Source organism: Hoplias malabaricus, chromosome 11, assembly GCF_029633855.1.
Source record: "Hoplias malabaricus isolate fHopMal1 chromosome 11, fHopMal1.hap1, whole genome shotgun sequence".
Taxonomy (NCBI): domain Eukaryota; kingdom Metazoa; phylum Chordata; class Actinopteri; order Characiformes; family Erythrinidae; genus Hoplias; species Hoplias malabaricus.
Window position 1 is genome coordinate 206531 of NC_089810.1, and position 7561 is coordinate 214091.

General features: G+C 55.1%; 1 pseudogene; it reads left to right on the forward strand.

Moving 5' to 3' along the window:
* The window catches only part of LOC136710175 (28S ribosomal RNA), an 11319-nt pseudogene extending 5379 nt beyond the window's left edge, over positions 1-5940 (forward strand).
* The last annotated feature ends 1621 nt before the right edge of the window (positions 5941-7561 follow it).

The window sequence follows — 7561 nt, forward strand, 5'->3', positions numbered from 1 at the left end:
ACCATCCCACTTCCAATATATTGTACAGCGATTGCGCAACCGTCCCACTTCCAATATATTGCGCGCCGTTTTGGCTCCCAGGTCCACCAGTGGGCAGGATGAACTTGCAATATATTATACAGCAATTGGGCAACCATCCCACTTCCAATATATTTTAAGGTTCCAGGTCTACCAGTGGGCATCTTTTTTGACGGTGCAGGCTGATTGGTTTAGTCCGAGGGCGGGGGCTTAAGTGTGGGCCAGATAGGTTCGACCGGTGCGCCGGGTCCCTGGGGCTCTGGGTCTCTGGGTCTCTGGGTCCCTGGGTCCCTGGGTCCCTGGGGCTCTGGGTCTCTGGGTCCCTGGGACCCTGGGTCCCTGGGGCTCTGGGTCTCTGGGTCTCTGGGTCCCTGGGGCTCTGGGGCTCTGGGTCCCTGGGTCCCTGGGTCCCTGGGACTCTGGGACTCTGGGACTCTGGGACTCTGGGACTCTGGGACTCTGGGGCTCTGGGGCTCTGGGTCCCTGGGGCTCTGGGTCTCTGGGTCTCTGGGTCTCTGGGTCCCTGGGTCTCTGGGTCCCTGGGACTCTGGGTCCCTGGGACTCTGGGTCCCTGGGTCCCTGGGGCTCTGGGGCTCTGGGTCTCTGGGTCTCTGGGTCTCTGGGACTCTGGGGCTCTGGGGCTCTGGGTCCCTGGGGCTCTGGGTCTCTGGGTCCCTGGGACTCTGGGTCTCTGGGTCCCTGGGACTCTGGGGCTCTGGGTCCCTGGGGCTCTGGGTCCCTGGGGCTCTGGGGCTCTGGGGCTCTGGGACTCTGGGGCTCTGGGGCTCTGGGTCCCTGGGGCCCTGGGACTCTGGGGCTCTGGGACTCTGGGGCTCTGGGACTCTGGGGCTCTGGGGCTCTGGGTCTCTGGGTCCCTGGGACTCTGGGGCTCTGGGGCTCTGGGTCCCTGGGGCTCTGGGTCTCTGGGTCCCTGGGACTCTGGGGCTCTGGGTCCCTGGGGCTCTGGGACTCTGGGGCTCTGGGTCTCTGGGTCTCTGGGTCCCTGGGACTCTGGGGCTCTGGGTCCCTGGGGCTCTGGGACTCTGGGGCTCTGGGTCTCTGGGTCTCTGGGTCTCTGGGTCTCTGGGTCCCTGGGACTCTGGGTCCCTGGGTCCCTGGGGCTCTGGGGCTCTGGGTCCCTGGGTCCCTGGGGCTCTGGGGCTCTGGGTCCCTGGGACTCTGGGGCTCTGGGGCTCTGGGTCCCTGGGGCTCTGGGGCCCTGGGACTCTGGGGCTCTGGGGCTCTGGGGCTCTGGGTCCCTGGGTCCCTGGGGCTCTGGGGCTCTGGGTCCCTGGGACTCTGGGTCTCTGGGTCCCTGGGGCTCTGGGGCTCTGGGACTCTGGGTCCCTGGGACTCTGGGGCTCTGGGGCTCTGGGTCCCTGGGGCTCTGGGGCTCTGGGTCCCTGGGTCTCTGGGTCCCTGGGACTCTGGGGCTCTGGGACTCTGGGGCTCTGGGGCTCTGGGTCCCTGGGTCCCTGGGGCTCTGGGGCTCTGGGTCCCTGGGACTCTGGGGCTCTGGGTCCCTGGGGCTCTGGGTCTCTGGGTCTCTGGGTCCCTGGGACTCTGGGGCTCTGGTTCCCTGGGGCTCTGGGGCTCTGGGTCTCTGGGGCTCTGGGTCCCTGGGGCTCTGGGGCTCTGGGGCTCTGGGTCCCTGGGGCTCTGGGACTCTGGGTCCCTGGGACTCTGGGGCTCTGGGGCTCTGGGACTCTGGGGCACTGGGGCTCTGGGGCTCTGGGGCTCTGGGGCTCTGGGGCTCTGGGTCCCTGGGGCTCTGGGACTCTGGGGCTCTGGGTCTCTGGGTCTCTGGGTCTCTGGGTCCCTGGGGCTCTGGGGCTCTGGGGCTCTGGGACTCTGGGGCTCTGGGTCCCTGGGGCTCTGGGGCTCTGGGGCTCTGGGGCTCTGGGACTCTGGGACTCTGGGACTCTGGGACTCTGGGACTCTGGGACTCTGGGGCTCTGGGTCTCTGGGTCCCTGGGACTCTGGGGCTCTGGGACTCTGGGTCCCTGGGGCTCTGGGTCTCTGGGTCTCTGGGTCCCTGGGGCTCTGGGTCCCTGGGACTCTGGGTCCCTGGGGCTCTGGGTCTCTGGGTCCCTGGGACTCTGGGTCCCTTGGACTCTGGGTCCCTGGGACTCTGGGTCCCTGGGACTCTGGGACTCTGGGACTCTGGGGCTCTTGGGCTCTGGGGCTCTGGGGCTCTGGGGCTCTGGGTCCCTGGGGCTCTGGGACTCTGGGACTCTGGGACTCTGGGACTCTGCAGAGATCCAGAGGCTTATGGGAGTCTTAGCACCAGTGGTAGGCTCCGGGGCAAGCCTTATCACAGCCCAGCTCCCTTCTGGGAGCCTGGGGCTCTGGGTAAGATATAATTTGCAATTGTGATCCCAATTGCAATATATTTGACACAAGTCAAATATATGTGAATTGGGATCCCAATTGCAATATATTTGACTTGTGTCAAATATATGTGAATTGGGATCCCATTTGCAATATATTTGACTTGTGTCAAATATATGTGAATCGGGATCCCAATTGCAATATATTTGACTTGTGTCAAATATATGTGAATTGGGATCCCAATTGCAATATATTTGACTTGTGTCAAATATATGTGAATCGGGATCCCAATTGCAATATATTTGACACAAGTCAAATATATGTGAATTGGGATCCCAATTGCAATATATTTGACTTGTGTCAAATATATGTGAATTGGGATCCCAATTGTAATATATTTGACTTGTGTCAAATATATGTGAATTGGGATCCCAATTGCAATATATTTGACTTGTGTCAAATATATGTGAATTGGGATCCCAATTGTAATATATTTGACTTGTGTCAAATATATGCGAATTGGGATCCCATTTGCAATATATTTGACTTGTGTCAAATATATGTGAATTGGGATCCCAATTGCAATATATTTGACTTGTGTCAAATATATTGGAAGTGGGATGGTTGTCCAATTGCTGTCAAATATATTGGAAGTGGGATGGTTGTCCAATTGCAATATATTCTGATGGTGTCAAATATATTGGAAGTGGGATGGTTGTCCAGTTGCTGTCTAATATATTGGAAGTGGGATGGTTGTCCAGTTGCTGTCTAATATATTGGAAGTGGGATGGTTGTCCAATTGCAATATATTCTGATGGTGTCAAATATATTGGAAGTGGGATGGTTGTCCAGTTGCTGTCTAATATATTGGAAGTGGGATGGTTGTCCAGTTGCTGTCTAATATATTGGAAGTGGGATGGTTGTCCAATTGCAATATATTCTGATGGTGTCAAATATATTGGAAGTGGGATGGTTGTCCAATTGCAATATATTCTGATGGTGTCAAATATATTGGAAGTGGGATGGTTGTCCAGTTGCTGTCTAATATATTGGAAGTGGGATGGTTGTCCAATTGCAATATATTCTGATGGTGTCAAATATATTGGAAGTGGGATGGTTGTCCAGTTGCTGTCTAATATATTGGAAGTGGGATGGTTGTCCAATTGCAATATATTCTGATGGTGTCAAATATATTGGAAGTGGGATGGTTGTCCAGTTGCTGTCTAATATATTGGAAGTGGGATGGTTGTCCAGTTGCTGTCTAATATATTGGAAGTGGGATGGTTGTCCAGTTGCTGTCTAATATATTGGAAGTGGGATGGTTGTCCAATTGCAATATATTCTGATGGTGTCAAATATATTGGAAGTGGGATGGTTGTCCAGTTGCTGTCTAATATATTGGAAGTGGGATGGTTGTCCAATTGCAATATATTCTGATGGTGTCAAATATATTGGAAGTGGGATGGTTGTCCAGTTGCTGTCTAATATATTGGAAGTGGGATGGTTGTCCAGTTGCTGTCTAATATATTGGAAGTGGGATGGTTGTCCAATTGCAATATATTCTGATGGTGTCAAATATATTGGAAGTGGGATGGTTGTCCAGTTGCTGTCTAATATATTGGAAGTGGGATGGTTGTCCAGTTGCTGTCTAATATATTGGAAGTGGGATGGTTGTCCAGTTGCTGTCAAATATATTGGAAGTGGGATGGTTGTCCAATTGCAATATATTCTGATGGTGTCAAATATATTGGAAGTGGGATGGTTGTCCAGTTGCTGTCTAATATATTGGAAGTGGGATGGTTGTCCAGTTGCTGTCTAATATATTGGAAGTGGGATGGTTGTCCAATTGCAATATATTCTGATGGTGTCAAATATATTGGAAGTGGGATGGTTGTCCAATTGCAATATATTCTGATGGTGTCAAATATATGTGAATCGGGATCCCAATTGTAATATATTTGACTTGTGTCAAATATATGTGAATTGGGATCCCAATTGCAATAAATTTGACTTGTCTGTCAAATATATGTGAATTGGGATCCCAATTGCAATTTATATGACTTGTGTCAAATATATGTGAATTGGGACGTTTCCATGTGCCATCTGGTGGACGGATGAAAAATTGCAGAAAAAAGGCCCAAATTTTGAAAATTCATATCTCTTTCCAGGAGAGGAGTAGAGACTCAGGGAGAGCGGGGAAATTCATGGCGTGTTCCCCTGAGCGCACTGGACCCTCTCTCAGGCTCGGCAAAAATCATCTAATGGTTCCCGCGCACGGGTAAATCTCACTGTCCAATGGCAATATACTATACGTGGATTGGGATGTTGAGGTGCTTTCTTAAGGTAACGAAATGCCTCGTCATCTAATTAGTGACCTGCATGAATGGATTAACGAGATTCCCACTGTCCCTACCTACTATCTAGCGAAACCACAGCCAAGGGAACGGGCTTGGCAGAATCAGCGGGGAAAGAAGACCCTGTTGAGCTTGACTCTAGTCTGTCATTGAGAGGCTGCATAGGAGGTGTAGAATAAGTGGGAAGCCCGCCGAAGGCCAGCACCCGAGGCGGGCTGTCCGTGAAATACCACTACTCTTACCGTTACCTCTCTAACCCGGTGAAGGTGTCGGTGGGAACCCTTTCCTTGCTGGGGGTTCCTTGTTCCAAGGTGCTAAGCCCTGGGTGGGTCGCTTGGCAGTGAGTCCGGTTACACTCATGTTGCGGGCCTCCGTGCCCGGGGCGAGTCCCTCCGGGGACAGTGACAGGTGGGGAGTTTGACTGGGGCGGTACACCTGTCAAAGCGTAACGCAGGTGTCCTAAGGCGGGCTCAGGGAAGGACAGAAACCTCCCGTAGAGCATAAGGGCAAAAGCCGGCTTGATCCTGATTTTCAGTATGAATACGGACCGTGAAAGCGGGGCCTAACGATCCTTCCGTCTGCTTTTTGGGTTTTAAGCGGGAGGTGTCAGAAAAGTTACCACAGGGATAACTGGCTTGTGGCGGCCAAGCGTTCATAGCGACGTCGCCGTTTGATTCTTCGATGTCGGCTCTTCCTATCATTGCGAAGCAGAATTCGCAAAGCGTTGGATTGTTCACCCACTAACAGGGAACGTGAGCTGGGTTTAGACCGTCGTGAGACAGGTTAGCTTTACCCTACTGATGTTGACCGTTGCTCCGATAGTAATCCAGCCCAGTACGAGAGGAACCGCAGGTTCGGATACATGGTACTCGCGCTTGGCTGTGCAGCCACTGGTGCAAGGCTATCATCCGAGGGCTTACGACTGAACGCCTCTAAGTCGGAATCCCGCCTAGAAGGAGCGATACATCCGCGCCCAGCATCGGTGAGCTTGGTCTTGGATAGCCGGGGTGGGAGGTGCTTTCCTCCCCACCGCCGGTGACGAGAGCCGCATGACACTGGAACCGGACCGGGGCTAATGAACGCCTCGGTCCACCTCCCTCGTCAAAGCAAATGTCTCTTGATCCGGGTGTGAAATGACTCGTAAACGACCTGATTCGGAGTGCGGGTGTCGTAAGTGGCAGAGCGGGTGCATATACCGCGATCCATTGAAAGTCATCCCGTCCACTCAAACATTTGTCGGGGGGAAGGCGAAAGCAAACCCCCGGCCCTCCGGAGCGGTCCAGGTCTGGTTCTCTGGGGCGCGGGCCCCGGAGACTCCGTACACCGGTTAGAGGGAGCCGGTGGCGGGCATAGGGGAGGTGGGTACTCCCCTGTGAAATCCTGGATGACGGTTTTAGGTCTCGTAGTGGGCGAAAATCGGACTTAGTGCAATTTCCGAAACTCTGGTTCTCTGGGGGCGCGGGCCCCGAGAGTCCGTACACCGGTTAGAGGGAGCCGGTGGCGGGCATAGGGAGGCAGGTCGCTCCCTTGAATGGTCCTGGATGTCTGGACTTAGTGCAATTTCTGAAACTCTGGTTCTCTGGGGGCGCGGGCCCCGAGAGTCCGTACACCGGTTAGAGGGAGCCGGTGGCGGGCATAGGGAGGCAGGTCGCTCCCTTGAATGGTCCTGGATGTCTGGACTTAGTGCAATTTCTGAAACTCTGGTTCTCTGGGGGCGCGGGCCCCGAGAGTCCGTACACCGGTTAGAGGGAGCCGGTGGCGGGCATAGGGAGGCAGGTCGCTCCCTTGAATGGTCCTGGATGTCTGGACTTAGTGCAATTTCTGAAACTCTGGTTCTCTGGGGGCGCGGGCCCCGAGAGTCCGTACACCGGTTAGAGGGAGCCGGTGGCGGGCATAGGGAGGCAGGTCGCTCCCTTGAATGGTCCTGGATGTCAGCAATTTCTTAAGAAGGGCGCCCTCTTGTGGTCCCATGGCCGAAGTACATGCTCCGAGCCCGGGTATGGCAGTGGGCGGAATGAGACTTAGAGGAATGTTGACGGAGCCATGAGGGGCCCCCCCTGGAGGTCCCATGGCCGAGAAAAGTGCTCCGAGCCCGGGGTGATAGAGAACCGTGAACGCCGCGGTTAAAGACCTCGGGTATGGCAGTGGGCGGAATGAGACTTGAAGGAATATTGACGGAGCCAAGAGGGGCCTCCCCTGGAGGTCCCGTGGCCGAGAAAAGTGCCCCGAGCCCGGGGTGATAGAGAACCGTAAAGCGCGCGGGTTTGGGGCTCGGGTCTTCCAGTGGGCGGAGTGAGACTTAGAGAAATGATGACGGAGCCAAGAGGGGCTTCCCCTGGAGGTCCCATGGACGAGAAAAGTGCTCCGAGCCCGGGGTGATAGAGAACCGTGAACGCCGCGGTTAAAGACCTCGGGTATCGCAGTGGGCGGAATGAGACTTAGAGAAATGATGACGGAGCTAAGAGGGGCCCCCCCTGGAGGTCCCATGGCCGAGAAAAGTGCCCCGAGCCCGGGGAGATAGAGAACCGTAAAGCGCGCGGGTTTGGGGCTTGGGTCTTCCAGTGGGCGGAGTGAGACTTAAAGGAATATTGACGGAGCCATGAAGGGCCCCCCCTGGAGGTCCCATGGCCGAGAAAAGTGCTCCGAGCCCGGGGAGATAGAGAACCGTAAAGCGCGCGGGTTTGGGGCTCGGGTCTTCCAGTGGGCGGAGTGAGACTTAGAGAAATGATGACGGAGCCAAGAGGGGCTTCCCCTGGAGGTCCCATGGCCGAGAAAAGTGCTCCGAGCCCGGGGTGATAGAGAACCGTGAACGCCGCGGTTAAAGACCTCGGGTATCGCAGTGGGCGGAATGAGACTTA